A 17,867-nucleotide genomic window follows, 5' to 3' on the forward strand; every position below is an offset into this window, starting at 1 on the left:
TGAACTTTCAAAGGCAAGAGTCCATCTCTCTCAAACAAAGTATACAACAGATCTGTTACAACAGTCCAACACGATTGATGCAAAATCTATGCCTACACCATCATCAGCAAGTTCCAAGAGTCCTCCGAATGGAGAAGTCTTTGATGACACAACTAAGCATAGAAGTATTGTTGGGGCACTACAACACTTGACACTTACATGGCCAGACATCGCCTATTCAGAACAAAGTATGCTAATACATGCACAACCCTACTATTGATCATTGGTCTGCCATCAAATGTATCCTATGCTATTTGAAGGATACACCCAGTCATGGCATCTTATTTCACCAACCACATCTCTCCATTTCACGACATATAGTGATGTTGACTTGGCTGGTTGTGTTATGAAAAATAACAACGCAAGTGTAAGCTGCCGTAACAAGTAATATAACGATAAAATAATTGTTCCCTCGAGGACTATAGAGTAAGTACCAAATTAATTAATCTATTTTATTTGAACAAATAATAAGGAAGAAAATTATTCTAGACTATAATGCAAATTGAAATTTAAATTGAGATTTGTTAATAATTGAAAACCTTGAGGTCAGATTTCACCATAATTAAGCATTCCCACCCTTTGATCCATCTTTATAATCTGAAATATGTTTTTTTGATTGATAGTCGGGATTCCCTTCCCTATTTACTAGTCTCTCTCAAGTACTAATAAAAATTCCCTCAATTGCTAACCCACTATATTTCTATGTGGGTTAAAACAACTAAGAAATCATTAAATTCTATGGATTTCCATGTAACAACTACACAAACCATGTACGTATATTTCTATCCTATATGTAATTCATGGCTTATACTCCAATGAACTAAACACGCAAATACCCTCTCAGTTCATTATGATTAACGAATCAGTTGATTCGTGGCCAATATCAAAAGCATGAAAAAACTAAGTAAAAACTCAATTAAAGAAAACATATTCAGAATTATATCGATGGATTCAAGAGTGCAAATTCAAAGATAGACTACATCTGATTCTTAAAAAAATTAAATTAGTTCATATTAGAAGTTAAAAACATCATAAAAGAGTTCGAGAACAATGAAAGAAGATGAAGAAAAATTTATTCCCAAGCTTCAGATCTTTAAAGCCAACCAACGTCTCCAAAATTCGCCCTCTACACTCTTCCAAATCTCCAAGAAGTTTTCTCCATGCTCCTCCAAGCTCCCAAAAACATTCTCTTGCTGGAGTATGCTCTTCTTTTATAGAGTAATTTCCTAGATTAAACTCAGAGTTTGAATCAAACTTAGAGTTTCTATCTAACTCAACCAAGGAGGATTCTGGCATACAAATTGGACTAACTTAGAGATCTCAAATGCACAATCCCACCGTTGGATTTGAATATCAAGAAGTCATGAAACTATTCTCCAAAAATCAGCTCAATCGGACCCGAATTACCATCCAATGAAAGGCTTGATCAAAACTGGACAGAGACACTCAAAAACGGGATTTTTCTCCTAAAAACTTTGAATATGATTCTTTTTCCTCTTTTTCCTTCTTTGATCAAGTCCCAAATAGGAAATAAAATATTGAAGCATGCAAAGGCTCATGCTTTTAGAGTGTAGTGTAACTTGATGAACAAGACTTTCCTTTCTGGAGTGGAATAAAATCCAGCTTGGTTTCATTAGGACCCTCTTTATAAAATTTTTCAATAATACCTCTGCAGATTTAATTGATTTGATAATTTTCTATAAACAAAAGTAATAAATATTAAATAGGATTTGATAAGAAATATATAAATTCACAAAAATTATACAAATTAAAGGAAAATATGCAACATATTCATTTTCATATAATATTAGGATAAATTGATATAAAATAATTATAAACACATGGGAATATAACAAATTAATCATCTAAAATAATATACATGAAGTCAACTTATTAGGTTGCATAGAGGATTGTCAATCAACAAGTGACTATTGTATTTACTTGGGCCCAAACTTGATATCTTGAAGTTTGAAGAAGCTACAAATTGTTGCACGGTCCTCCACTAAATTTTAGAACAAAGCAATTGCTAATGCTTCCCTAGAACTACTATGTATTGGTCAACTACTGCAAGATTGAAACTTGCACACTCCACCTCCAAGTCTCTACTGTGACAACACTGGAGTACATAGTTTGCTGCTAATCCATTATTCCATGCACATTCAAAAGAAAGAGAAACTGATTATTGTTTTGTGCGGGAACATGTTGACACCAACTAGCTTCAAATTTGTTCTGTATCTATTCATGATCAACTAGCAGATATTCTCACCAAAGGTCTATGTGCTCCAAGGTTTAGGACTCTACGAGACAAGGTCATGGTATGCAACCGACAGTTTTGTTTGTGGGGAAGTGCAACAAATCATCTTTAAATTTGAATTTTTCAAATTCAAATTCAAATCCACCATAATTAACCTTATCCTCAACTACTCTTATCTCTAACTGATCAAAAGGAGAGTTAATGATTCAAGTGTGTTACTACAAAAGACCTGTAGAATTCAATATATATATATATATATATATATATATATATATATATATATTCAAACTGAAATAGAGTTTTCACCCTTAGTTTCTGAATTTTATCTCATACTTAGTTCTTTCGGTGTTGTTTATTCAATTATGAAATAAATGTTAAACTATATATTGATACGAATACTGGATTTCAGAAATCCATACTGGTCCAATGTGATACACTTGGCCCTTTTTACCCATAAATTTAAAAGAATAATTAATTTTATTCGAAACGCTAGACATGGTGCCTAACTAACCAGTATCTTAGATAAACTAATGCAACCAAAAAAAATAAAAAATCATGTCATTTATCAAAATGAGAATAAAAGACAATGCCATTGAAATTTGTTAGTTTATGAATTTCAAACAAAAATAACATAAAGATACAGTTTCAATAATTTATAATTTAGAACAAACCAAGCATTAAATATTATGATTATGAAAATTAATTACCTCGTTTTAGTTTCCTCCACTATCTCACTTTGAGATTTTTCTTTCCAATCTTTTCCTTTTTTCCTTTTTTTTTTTTTCTTTTTCTTTAAGGGTTGAAAATGGAGAGGGATGGCACATCACTGATGAAGATTACTTTTCATTAAATTTTAAAAGAATCGAAAGACAAAACCATAGAAATGAATATGCGTTCCTATGGACAAAATCAATGAAAAAATACAAAGATCAAATGTGAATGTGAGAGAGAGATTTCTCTAATATACAAAGAGGGGAAGATAAAGATCTGATAAAATTTTCCAATGGATTGCATAAATATTTAGACTTAATATTATCAATTGCATATAACAAACTTTGTTCTAGGTATCATGTAATTCGTATCATAGTAGTTCATTTAACTTTACCCTCCAGTCATATCAAAATAATTTACATATCCACAACATAAGTATGAGAAGCAAAATAAATAACGAAAATACAAATAAATATTGATGCAAGTTTTATGATTGAAGGGTTTACTCAATGCATGCCTTTTTTGAATTCTAGAATCATCAGCAAATGCTCTCTTTTGGGGTTGGGGTGGTTGTCGGGCATTAAAGAAAAGATTAGCCACTGTTGTTCAGCTTTTTCCTTGATGGTTTGTGATTCCCCCCCCTTTCTTTTTTTTTTTTTTTTTTTGTTGTGTGGCTTTCCCCCCCCCCCTCCCCCCCCCCCCCCCCCCTTTTTTCTTCTTTCTTCCTCCCCCCCCGTGCTTCCTTTTGCTTTCCTCTCCTCCTCTTCTCTCCCCCCCTCCCCCCCCCTCCCTTCCTCCCTCTCCCCCCCCCTCCCCCCCCCCCGTTTTTTTTTTTTTTTTTTTCTTCCCCCTCCCTCCTCCCGGGGTCGCCGGTGGGTTGTTTATTGGCCCCCCCCCCCCCCCCCTCCCCCCCCCCCCCCCGGGGTTTTTCTGTGGGCCCTCCCCCCCCCTGTGCTGGCTGTTGGGGTCGTGATCTTGTATAGTGATTAACCCCGTTTTTTGGTTCATTGGTTCAAGTCTTATTATATTGGTGGTTTTGGTTCTTTACTCGTTTTCTTTTTGATTTGCTCTCCGGTTCTTGGCTCTTTTTCTTCTGCTTCTCTTGTCTTCTCCTTGTTCTGGTGTTGTTGTCTGTGCTGTCTTCAAGCGTCGTTATGGTCTTATGAGACCGGATCTTGTATTCGGTTATATGTTCCTTTTTTCTTCTTCTTTGTTTGTAATCACCCAAACCTATAGTGGTTGGTTCACCTCGTCCCGGGCTGCTTTGCCGACTCCTCATCTTGTTGTCTTCTCTTCTCTGTTTCTTTTTCCCTTGTTGTTGGTCCACGTTGGGCATGAGTTTTGCCTTCGATCCGTTGCTCGAGCTGTTTCATGGTCCCCCTTCGTTTAGGTTTTGTGAATCATTAACCCTATTGTGAAGATAGTCTATCGGTTAAGATTGTACATGTTGTTCTAAATTTTCTTTAATTTCTTTCGCGCTTGACATTTTCTCTTATATGAATGATTATGTTGTTTGTATAATTTCCATTCAAGTCCTGTCATAAGTATGCGTATGAATTGATTCTCATCTCATATGTTTGGTATGTGATATGACTCGATTCGGGTTATATAAATCTCTGTTATATTTTCATATCTGTTTGTTTGCTCTTAGTGTTTAATCTTGACTCGGTATAGTATTGATTCGATATGTCTTTGCTGTAATTAATCTCATTTAATCTTGAATTTCTCATTATAATATATCTTTGTCTAATTTTTCCTTTAGTATTGATCTAATACTTGGTATGTATTGATCTGTGGTGTTAACATCTAATTATTAGGCTCTTTTTTTTATATTTGTATACCGAGACTATTCCTTTTTTGTGATTAATTAATATTGATTATTTAACACTTTGTTAGAATAATCTTCATTTTTCAGAATTGATTAATCGGTATTGTGATTGGATTCTTATATATCTTGATTAGTGTTTTGACCGTTCAAATGAGCCCGAAAGGTTTAAGTCTACCGGAGGATACACCTCCCGTGTGTTAGTGTTATAACCACCTCTAGTAAGCTGTAGACTAGGGAGGGACCCTAGTTACCTAAGTTTGGATACTCCTATGGGAGTTCCAGGTAGACTTGAGAAGTTCGATGGGCTGGACTTTGGGATTTGGAAGAGGAAGTTCCCTTAATGGCTCAACAAGCTCCTAAGATCAATTGATGACCCGATGCTTTCTTTGAAAGTATTGATCCAGTCTTGAGGACTGTGATGGAGAATGCAATTGGATGCATGCTCTGAATATCACAGATGGGTCATCGTGTCTTGATATGAAGACAACACCCCTATAAAAGTCCGAACAAGCTTAGCGATATACCAGAAGAATCTAGGTAACAAAATTTATTTAAAGGAGAGGTTGTATGGTTTAAGATGGACCCTACAACTACCCTTGACAAGAACCTAGATATATTTAAGAAGCTTATTCAAGACTTAGCCTCGGTGAAAAGACTAAATTGAAAATCGGACTTGTCTATTATCCTATTGATTTCATTACCTACATGATTACCTTGTTGTGAAGAACTCAATCAAATATGCATGTCAAAACATTTCCCTAGAACAATTGATTGATGCCTTAAAGAATAGGAGTCCTAACTATTGGCTTCTCGTAAGACTAAGGGCAATGGGGAAAACCTTTTGTAGGCAGGGCTCTTACAAACAGGGAGACCAAGGAAAAGGAAGTTATTGCCATGAGTCTAACAATAAAATAATAATGAACAACAAGTCTAACAAACCTCAAGAGATGCTTCTTTTGCAAGAAAGTAGGACATTTTAAAAAACTGTTTTGCTTATAAAAAAGATAAGGATTGAAATACCCATTCGATATGCCTGGACCCAGAATGGTCAAGCCAATGTCTATGAAGACATCTGAGGTGCTTACCATTTCAGTTAGTAGGCAAGAAGGATGGATTTTAGATTCAGGTTGTACATATCACATGTGTCCACACTTACACCGGTTTACACACTTGTCCGTTGAATAATGCCAAAGTTATGATGGGTAATGATGATTTATGTGATGTAGTTGGTATTGGTTCTTTGAATTGTTAAATCACAATAATCTGTTTTTACATTACATGATGTTAGATACATACCTGACTTAAAGAGAACTTGATTTCAATTAGTAGCCTTGACTCTGGATTTGTAACTTGTATCTCTGGTAGTCTTCTTATCTGGATCTCATGTATGTTTAAAGGGCATTTCTCTCTTTTTATTTTTTGATGGTAGTACATTCCTTAATAATATCTCCAATACTTGTTGTCTGTCAAGTGAATCAAATATCACTAGTGTGTGGCATGCTAGGCTAGGACACATAGCAATAAGATCAGCTCTAAGTAAACAAGGCCTTTTGGCGGATGTCTTATAACTTAGAGTTTTGTGATCATTTCTTAGGTCAGCCCTTGCTTTGCTGTCTCCTTATCCGGTATATTAAGTATTCTCTTTTTGGCCTCTTCTCTTTCTTATGGTAAAATTCTTATTTCTTATCCCTTGTTGATGACTACTCAAGGAAGGTGTGGATCTTCTTATTAACCAGGATGAACTTTTGAAAAGTTCAAGTATTGGTTGCTTTGGTAGAAAACTTGAGTGATAAGAAGTCAAACATTAGGCTCCAATGGATTAGAATTTGTTAATGAAATGTTTAATGGATTTTGTAATGATAAAGGGATTCAAAGGCATAGGATCTTTAATACACCCCTCAAAATGGTATTCTGAAAATATAGACAATTTTAAACAAGACTAGATGTTGCTCATCTTCGGTCCTTTTCGGGTCTTTCACTTTCACCTAATCAATAGAGTCCCTCTTTACCTTGGTTTACCCCAGGATTTGGTACCTCCCTCTTATTACCTCGTTTTGTTATCCTTTGCTCATCGTTTGATTAGACCCGTGAGCATCTTTCTAGTTATCCCGGGGGTGAAGGATCGCTTATCTTCTCTGTGTTGACCTTTTTATGGATGTTCTCTTTGGAATTGTTCCCTTGTCTTTCCATTGACAATACCAACTTGAATCCACTTGATCAAAGAATGACGACTTCACTCAATTTGATTTAGGCCTTTTTTCTTAAGTCCTGCTCCTCTTGATTTTGTATACCAAGTACCCTTGACTTCCCCTCAACCTAGCTCTGGTATAAAGAGTCCGGGTTTTTTCGTAGGTGGGCCATTGCCCTCTCCCAGTCTTCTCTGGTGGTGAGAGTTCCCGTCCGTATTCCTTGGCCAGGATAGAGCTGGAGATGATTAGGCCACCTAGAAGGTTTGTAGCCAACTTTGCCATGGCTGATATTTCGTCTCTTTGTTGAGAACCTATTCCTATGAGAAGCTTTGGGTTCCAAGATAAAGATTTATGGGTTCAGCCATTATGATGAATTAGACTCATTAATAAAACCTTTGGGATTATTCGCCCAGGATCAAAGGTTATTACCTTGTAAGTGGATATTTAAAATCAAGATGATGGATTGATAATTCCAAAGATATCACTTGTTCAGTTTTGTTCAATGGATTATGATGAAATTTTCTCTCCTTCCAGTATAGACTATAAGGTTGTTGTTGTCCCTTTTGCTCACAAAATGACAATAGAGCAATTCTCCCCTTTCTTCATGGCAATTTAGAAAAGGATATATTGCAACTACCTTTAGGCATCTCCACTAGATGATCCGCTTGCTTGTTAGAATCTCTCTATGACTTAACCTCCTAGGCATGGAATACTTTTGATTCATTTGTGTTGTGTAGGGTTTAAAAGTGTTTATGCTTCCTATATTTTCTCATTTCGTTCTTTTGTTATATCTTATACTTTATGTTGATTATATATTGATTGCTTTGTTGATTCTTCCATTCAAGATGTTAAAACAGCTGAAATCTATTTGAGATGAGGAACTTACCCAGAATTTTGATTGAATTCTGATGGAGTACTTGTTCTTTCAGTTATATTTATTAAGTGCTTGAAGTTTAACATGCTTGATTGTAAACATGTAATGTTCCTTTAGCTTCACATTTTAAACTCTCAAATATCATTGTCCTGATAATTTTAAAAGATGATGTCAAGATCCCTTATTCTAGTCTTTTAGGTTCTCTTATGTATCTTATGATATGTACTAGACCTGATATTGCTCATCTTTAGTTATTGTAGGTTTATGTCTACCCTGTAAAGAACATTGGCTTGCTCTTAGTGCTTTTAGTATTTTCTTTCATATCTGTGTTCAAGTCCACACCTGGTGATCTTATTCTTGAAGGATATACCACTCGTTATCTAGTAATATAGATACGAAATCATTATCTTCTTATTTCTTTCTCGTTATCCGTAATTCATCATTGAGGTCACACCCTATGTTCTCTTCCACTCGCCAGCTTTTCTCATCTTGTGTTAAGTATATGGTTGATGTTTTTTGTACTTTATTTTGAGATTACCTTGTCTTTGTTGATACCTGCTATCTTCTTATGTAAAATCCTTTTATCATGATAGACCAGCATATGATATTATCTTCTTTCTCATAAAATCCTGGTTCCTTTTAGTTGAAAGGTGTCTGCATAATCCTCCTTGTCTAGTCATTGCCTCTTTCTAATTTTTCATTGTCTTGTTTGTTGGATTGGTATTTTTTGTCTATTTCTTTTTTTAGTTGTATATTACTTTTTTAGATTGTGTGTTTCTTGTGGTTATTTTTTGTTTATCTTTCATTTTTCTTTTATCTCCCTTTTTATAACTCTTATTCTTTTATCTCTTTGATATTGCCTTTCTTTTCTCTTCTTGTTGTATGGTGTTTTTTGGTTATGTTTAGGTTTTCTCTCCTGTCTCTTTCTGTATTCTCTGAGTCATTAGTGTTCTGGTTATGTGTCTTATTTTGCTATTCTTTATTTGTTTTGTACTATTTTTCTTTTGTCTTGTGTTCTTCTCATCTCCATCCTTCCTTTTGTTCTTTGGGATCTTGGGGGAGATTTGGGTTCTTAATCTTTTTTGTGATTGCCCCTTTGTTTTGTTCTTGTTCGTCTTTTATATTCTTTTTGGTTCGCACGAGTATGTAACTCGGTTTTTCGATTTTGATTTGCTCTCTCCGGGTTCTGAAGCATCTTGAGGGTTTCGTTCATGGCGTTCCTCTCGATCTTCCGTACCTATGGTTCTAGGTGGTTGTTGATCATGGAAAGATAGGGCTTCGATCGTATGAGCAAGGCGATCGTTCGATGGTCTTATGAGAACCGGATCGTTGTATTACGGTTATATGTTCCTTGCTGTTCTTCTTCTTTAGTTTGTAATCACCCAAACCTATAGTGGATTGGATTCACACTCGGTCCCGGAGACGTAGGCTTAATAGCCGAACTCCGTCTCGCTGATTGTCTTCTCGTTCTCGTTTCGTTTTACCCTTGTATGATTGGTCCGAAACCACTAGGGCATGAGGAATTTTGACCTCCCCCCCCCCCCCCCCCCGGGGGGGGGGGGGGTTCCCCCCCGGCTTCTCCCCCCCCCCTCTCCTCAGTGTGGTGCGCCCCCCCCCCCCCCCCCCCCCCCCCCCCCCCCCGCCACCCCCGGGGGGGGGGGGCTGGGGGCCGCGGTTTTTTTTTGTTTTTTTTGGGAACCGTCTCCCTCCCAAACCCCGGGGCGAGAACCGAGTTGCAGCGACCCATGATCCATGGGTTAGAAATTGGCTAATCTATCCTATGCAGCAAGGATAAAACCTTCTAAGACAGAGAGTCTGATACCCTACAAAAATGTAGCCTCGTGCCTTGGTCAAATGTTAACACGCTGCTATTGTCTGGAAAGCTTCCCCTTTGAGTGTGGATGTGAAACACTGCAATGGTTCTAATATGCAAGATTGGGTACTATTATTGAGTCAATGGAATGAGCCGGCTGGTGTAGTTATCTATTTTAACGTGCTTTGGTCCCAGATCTTATCACAGGTTTGGTAGGAGAGAAATGCTATGGTTTTTGAACATCAAGCGCCAGTGGTATTCCTCTTCCACTGGCCTTGGTTTTGGATCTCCCATCCGATGCATAAATGTGTATGTCGATGGCTCATGGTCCTCGTCAACATTTGATGGGTCTCGTGGGCGTTTAATGAGGGAGTCGTCCCAGTCCTTTGTGGCAACAAGGTGCTTCTTCTCCATGGGCATATCAATGGAGGTGATGGAGGCAGAAGCTCTTCCGGATGGCATTCTTTTAGCAGGTAGTTTCTGGCTACCGAAGTTAATTGTCTTTTTGGATTGTTTTGAGCTTGTTAAAGCTTTTGAACGCTACTCAAAATGCTTTGGGTTGGAGTGCTGCAAGCGAGATGCATCCCCTTGCTGTGGCTTTCTCATTGGTGTATTATCGTTTTTTTAGAAGAAGCGAGAACCGCTGTAACACCCCAATCTCCTTGTAAGGAGAAAGTCATCATTGATAAAGGGTCAATGTTATTTAGGTAGTGAACCAAAATACACTAAGAGGGTTATCCATAAACAATGTACATAAATAAAATCCACCAAGAATACAATAGATCGCAGCGAAAATTATTCAAATATAAATCTAAAATGCTTCCATGAATTGTTTCAGTTTTGGTGAAAATCCAAATATACATTTAAATACCAAGAATTACCACCAAGGATAATTTTCAACATTAATCTATCATAAGAAATGTAGTAGACATAATCTTGATTTCCACCCTCTAAATATCTATCATCCATTTTATCAAGTCCATCATCTGTAGAAGTAAATGGTAAGTTTTGGGAAGCAACTTAGCAACTTAGCAAGTATAACTTAACACATATGGCAATTTTATGTCTTTTTATACTTTCTATTTAATTAAATAACAATCTGATACAAATAAAATTAACTAACATGTATTAAAAAAATAATAATAAAATAAATAAAAAAGAAGGAAGTGATGACATATGCCCAATGATATGAATGAGACACAATGATGCTAAGAAGATATAAATAACAACACCCTCACTAGTTTAGGGTCGATAGGATGTCCCATATCGTTACATGGCTTGCACGTGTTACACAACTCAACATCCATCTACCTTAACTAAATATAGATATCAAAACTCAATGTATGTTTCATGCCGTTACATGGCCTGCGCGCATTACACAAACATAATACATTCTCATTCAAAAACATAACTACCATCCCATATGCATACATGGTCTAAAGCCCATAAAATGTCACATGCTATTACATGGCTTGTGCGTGTTACACAGCCAACATCTACCTACCCTAACTGAATATTTTGGAATTAATGTATGTTCTATGCCGTTACATGACCTGCGTGCATTACACAACCCTAACATACATTCTCATCCAAAACACCGACTAACTCAACATTACACATAATGCTAATATAATCATGACATGTCTTGATGAATCAAATGCAAACAATATAAGATCATATGGAAAGATGAATTTCGAAAAAGTCCATTATCGAATCGAAACATAATACAACAATAACAACCTAATAAAACAATAATCTAAAGATACATTCATGCTTATAAAATAGATTAGTAAATTTAAGGAAAGAAATTAATTACTAGTAGATCATGATAATTTCATAAAACATAATCTAAAAGAAATACATATTTATACTCAAAGATAAGATGCTAATAAATCTAGATAGCTATAATCTAAAATGTATTCATACTCAAGATCAAATTATTAGATAAAAAGAACAAATCAGTTACTAATAAATTATGTAAATCTAACATCATCCAAAATGCATTCATACTCAAAATCAAATTATAAATTAAAGAAAAGAATCAATCACTAAGAAGTTATGTAAAAATATAAACTTGATCCTAGAAAAAGAAAACAATAACATGTTGAAAGTATGAAGATTGTACTTACCATAAAATCACAAAAAAAAAATCACCCTTAGATAGAGGGCCTTCAACGATTTATATTTTCTTCTTCTTTTCCCTACACCCTTGTCTTTTGTCTCTATTCTTACTTACTCAATATGGGTTCTCAATTCTCTTGTTTAATATACTCAATATTCTCTCTTCCTAAACTCTACATTTTCACCATCAATCTTCTCTCTCCCCTCAATATTCCTCAATATTTGATGACCTTTTTTTCTACAAATTTGATTACATTATATTCCCACACTTAGTTTCTCTCAATATTTGATTCCCTTTCTTTCTAAGAACTTTTTTTTCTACAAATTTGATTACATTGTATTCCCACACTTAGTTTCTCTCAATATTTGATTACATACTTTCTCTCATGCATGCAATATTTAATTTGCCTTTTATTCCCCTATTTATGCATATCTCTCTATTTATGCAATATTTGCTTTGTCATTATTTCATTCCCTTATTTATGCAATCTAATATAATTTATGCAACTATGAAGCATTGAACCCTTGGACCTCCTTCTTTATTCAAGGTGATAGTTTATCGTTTAGTTAATCCTCAACTTATAATTGAAATTAACAAATAATTTTAGTAAGTATGTTAATCTCATACCAGTTCGGCCTTTAAGTGTAATTATTTGAATTTATATACTAAATGCCAAGACTACCCCTATGCTTTAGTCATGGGTGTTACATTCCTCCCCCCTTATAAAAATTTCATCCTCGAAATTTCGATCGTAGAAGATCTTGGAGTGTAGAGAGCATACCTAGCTGCTCAAAAATCGAATGGCTTGAAGGCTCCTTTTGCACATTTATTTATTAGTCTCTTGATTCCTCAACGTCTGACAAAAAGTAAGAACAAGATCAAAATGTTGACTAGGCTTGTCATATGTGGGAGCCTATAATGCATCTTTGAGGCTAGGACATAGGATTAATTACGTTCATCGCGAAAGAGATGAGGATATCTGGTCCACATATATTCTTCCAGCTCCCATGTTGACTCAAGAACACCATGATTGTTCCAACGTACCGTCACATATGGAATGGTACATTGATGCAACATTTGTTCCTTACGGTCTACAATCTCCATTGGTATTTCCTCATAAGTCAAGTTTATGTCTAGTCAAAGTATTTCATAGCTCAGAACATGGGATGGATCTACAACATACTTGCGAAGCAAAGAGACATGGAAGACATCATGAACATCCGATAAAGCCGGTGGTAGAGCAAGTTGATAAGCTATTGTTCCTACCTTCTTTAAATAGATAATGGACTCATTGAGTTGTAATCAATGACTTGTGATTGTTTTTTAAAAAGAAAAAGAATCAAAGATGGGACTTCTCTAATAAGTGGCTCTGTCTATTTCCTTTTTCTTATTTGATGAGATTAACTTCCGAAAAATTTATAAGAATAAAAATAAAAATAAGTAGAACCGCTGATTTTTGTTTTTTTTTTTTGTTTTTTTTTAAAGTGTAGTTACCATCATGTTAACTAGGTCTCTGTAATTAGTGAAGTGTTGGGGGTAATTGTATTACAAATTCTTCAAACATACAAAGATGAAATCGCAATACAATTGAGAGATGAGACGCTAGCAAACCGGAGGCTGGTGCACCCGCCCCGCGGGGTGGGGCACCCCCCGTCGGGGTTGGCCCCTGTGCGTCTTTGGTATTGAGCCCCTCTCCGGGTTCTTCGCCCCCCCTCCGTGCACCTCCACTGGTGGTGTTCTTCTGTCCTTCGGCGCTGCCCTTGCCTCGTGTCTTTGTCTGTGTGGTGGGGTGTCTCTCCCTTCGGGGGTTGGGTTTTTGGCCCCCCCTCCCCCGGGTCTTCTCCACTTGGGTCTGGTTTGTCCCTCCTCCACTTGTGTCCCTCTGCCCTCCCCTCTTGGGGGTCTCTCTTTCACTTCTTGGTGTGGCTTCCCTTCGCCTTCCCCTCTGGTTGGCTGTGGTCTGGTTGTGGTGGTCGGTTGTTTGTTTCCTTCGTTGCCCTCTCCCTGTCAGCCTTTGCCTGCCTGTCTGGGCCTCTCCGGTCTGGGGCCTCTTTCTCTGGTGCCTCTTCCCCCTTCCTCTGTGCCTCTTCTCCCTTCCTCGGGTCCCACCACCCTTTGTGCCTTTTGCTTATTGTTTGTTTTTCCTCTGTTGCCTTTGAGATGTGATGTAACGGAAAAGACGTGATGATATCATATATCACTTTTCGTTGTGAGACGTTTGTTAATGTGAGTTTTGTTCACTGCATACTATGCAATTAACTCTCAATCCCATATCGGATTAAAGAAAACATATTTCTTTATTTTGTTTTAAATTCGATCTTTTGCTTTTTTTCTGGTTGACTCAATACGTAACCAATTTCTTATGCAATCTTTCATTTTTTTTTTTGGAAGATTAAAGTCTATATACATATATAAAATAAAAAGAAATTTGGTTCTAGCATAACCTATTTATGTCATTGCATAAAAAATTGTTTTTCTTTTGCCTTTTTTTCCTTTTAATTAAATTAATTGTCATGTTTGTTATTATTGTTTTAAAATTCTTTGTTATTATGATTATTTAAAAATTTTAATTGATAATTGTACCCTCCGTGGTGGTTTAGACTTTTGATTGGCTTCATTTGTTGGTTGCATAATCAATCTCTTCCAAAAAGACCATAAAAGGTTTATTTATTTATTCTTGGAAGAGATTCCGTTTGGTACTAAAATAATGACACATGTTATGTATGTGCAGAAGAGTTAGTGTTTAAGAGTGATGCAAAGTGTGGTACACCCTAGTAGTGTTGTAGTATGATTCATTGAAATGTAATTAAATGGTGTAATTTTAATTGTTTTTGGAAGCCATGTAAAAGGGTTGCCACCACACTATGCATCACAATCTTGTGCTTACTCAGTGTGTCATTTGAAGTGCCAAAATTTGGGTTCCTCCATGAGTACCTGTATGGCGCAATTATGTGATTGGAGATGTTCATTCCTCCAATGTATACTTTATTAGAATAATTAAAATTAATTATTCTCAATACATAATTAATGGGGTTCGACATCGATCGATGTTAGATGATTGACACCACAGTAAGGATCAAAGATAATTAAATTTGATAAAGTTCTAATGAGTGATGAAAACTATACTAATTATGTCTTTTTTGCATTCTGGATGCAATCTAGATGGCCTTTAACAATGTGGTTGCTGACCTTCTCATGGGTGAGAAGCTTCTCGATCATGGGAACTATGAGAAGTGGCAACAGAAAGTCCAGTACTACCTTAATGACCAAGATTGCCTAGAGCATCTTACCACGGAAATGACTGAACCGACCAATCCCCCCTTAGGAAGAGAGATTGCCTAGTCTCGTAGAGATAAGGATCTGTATGATCTTTGGGTTAAGAAAGACTGAATGACCTACAAGGGGAATATGAGCGTTTTCCTACAACTAAGTCCATGTGGGACGAACTTAAACGTCTTTTGGTGATACATCCACAACCAGACTACGACGTATAGTCCTCTAGTTTGAAATGTACCGAATGGACCCCAAGCATAAAATGTCTAAGCACATCAGAACTATCAAGGAAATGGTTTGCAAATTAAAAGATGTTGGACATGACCTTTCTGATGAGCAACAAATCCAGGCCTTGATTAGGACCTTGCCTGATTCCTGGGGACCAATAAAACAATTCCTTGCTCACCTTGAAAGCATCAAGAAGTATGATGATCTAGCTCAACATCTTGAGATAGAAGCAGAGAGCCTAGAGGCGACTCGCACAACTGTTCTTGTCGCTTGTTTGTGAAATTAAAAGTAACCGCAAGCGCACGGTATCGTGTAGCTAACGGGTCGATCTCAAGGAGATATGCCACTTTAGAATTAACTTCTTAATGATAATGCGAGAGTGCAATGATTCAAATTTGTTAATTACTTAATTAAACTAAACGAACGGTCCTAATCCATACATCTAATGCAATCGAATTGAGATGAAAAATAAAACAAACATAACCAACTCATAATTAAAAAAGGTAGAAAAATGCGAATAATAAATAAATATATATATATATATATAAAAGGGAAGTGATCCGAGTGTCAGCTTTGGATCTAGGGAAGGGGAGTATAATTATAATGACTTTGACCATGAACCCTTTGCCATAGCTTACAGTCCACCGATCAGGGGAACGGATATTAGAGAAAAAGAAATTGCATAAAAGAAATAATCAAAGCAATAAAAGGAAAGTGAAACCTTAACCAAAGAGAGGCACGACTGTAGGCATTTCTGATCAAGGACCCAGGGGAAGGGAGAAGAATAAATAAATGTTGAAAGTAAATCCTAAATTAAGAATATGGAGGGGTATATAGAAGCGGGAATGGAGGGGGGGAGAGAAGATTATTGAAGAATGTTACTTACTTGCAACTTTGAACTTCAAACAATAAAAAGGGTTTGAACAAACGATTTGATTCTCAACCAACCCTAACAACCAGGTCTTGATCTAGAATGATCTAGATTTGCAATTGCTAGACCCAGAGAAAAACGAATCTTGAAACTTGAAACTTGAACTTGATCTTGAACTTTAAATGGCATTACATTACATAGAAAAATTAAACCTAAACATTCATTCTAGAAATTAAAATCTCACGAAAGCAATCAAAGAAAACTAAAGAAAGCCTAAAATAAATTGAAGAAAAAAGAAAATGTGCTCTTCCTAAGCTCTAAACCACATTCTCCCTTGATGGAGTATGCTCTCCTTTTATAGAGTTTACATGGGATATGAATATTGACAGAATTTGAATCAAACTCGGAGTTCCTATCTGACTTAACCAATTAGGGTTTTGACGTACTAATCGGACTGTCTTAGAGAGATTAAATGCATAATTCCACCATTGGATTTGAGGATCAAGAAGTCGTGAAGCTCTCCTCCAAAAATCAGCTCGATCGGACACCGGATGCCCGTTTGATGAAGGTCTTGATTGAAATTGAACAGAGACATTAAAAAATTGGATTTCTCCTTCTTCCTTATCTGAATATAATTCTTTTTCCTCTTTTTCTTTCTTTAATCAAATCACAAATAGAAAATAAGATATTGAAGTATGCAAGGACTCTTTTCTCCATTTGGACTCTCTCAATAATATCTCTGTAGATTTGATTGATAATTTATAATCTTAGCCGTAGATCAAATTTGCCTTCTTTATCTCTTAAATATTTCGGAGTTGGCCCATAATCACATCTCTAGCTCATCATGCTCCAGGTCAGGTCCATTTTTGCATTTGAGAATTTGAATGGACCTCTTGACGTGTAAAATTGCATGATTTATACCCAAAACTCCAAATATTTGCTTAAATATTGAAAAGTCCTAAAATCTGCAAAAACAACATAAAACCCAAGGTAGCTCCACTCTAAGTGTGCAAAACACATGCTTTATGCCCTAAGATTTCACACATAAATGTGCTCATCATCGCTCAAGCAAGTACATATAAGGGCAAATGGCCCAAACATAAAGGACTTAAGAGGTTGAATTAGGAGCGTACTTGGAACTTGGCACCTAGGGAAGGAATGGTCAAACAGAAATTTGGAAAGTGTGGCGGTAAAAGACATGTACAAAGTAACATGCTATCACTGCCAAAAGAAGGGACACTTTGCTCATGATTGCACTGAGTCAATGAATGTACCATCTTTATCTTTTCCTTGTACCTTTGTGAATACGCATGTTTTGGTTGCCCTAACACAGTCACATTGGATTGTTGATACAGGAACAACCAAGAATGTCATAGGGGAAAGAGGCAGTTTCCTAAATTATTACAAAGTGTCACTGGGAATGTGTAGGATCTACATGGGAAATAGCGCCAATAATGAAGTTCAAGGCATTGGAGCAGTCCAACTTAGCTTACGATCAGGCTACATGTTGATCCTCCATGATGTACTCTATGCTCCAGACATGATGCGTAATTTAGTTTCTGTTTCGGCATTTTAAGTTTTAGATATTCTTTCAATTTTCCAACAATACTTTGGATTTGTTATTTGATGGGGCCATATGGGATCACTGCACTCTTGACAATGGAT

Source organism: Hakea prostrata, chromosome 10, assembly GCF_041222555.1.
Source record: "Hakea prostrata isolate BN-2017 chromosome 10, UWA_Hpros_2, whole genome shotgun sequence".
NCBI classification, from domain to species: domain Eukaryota; kingdom Viridiplantae; phylum Streptophyta; class Magnoliopsida; order Proteales; family Proteaceae; genus Hakea; species Hakea prostrata.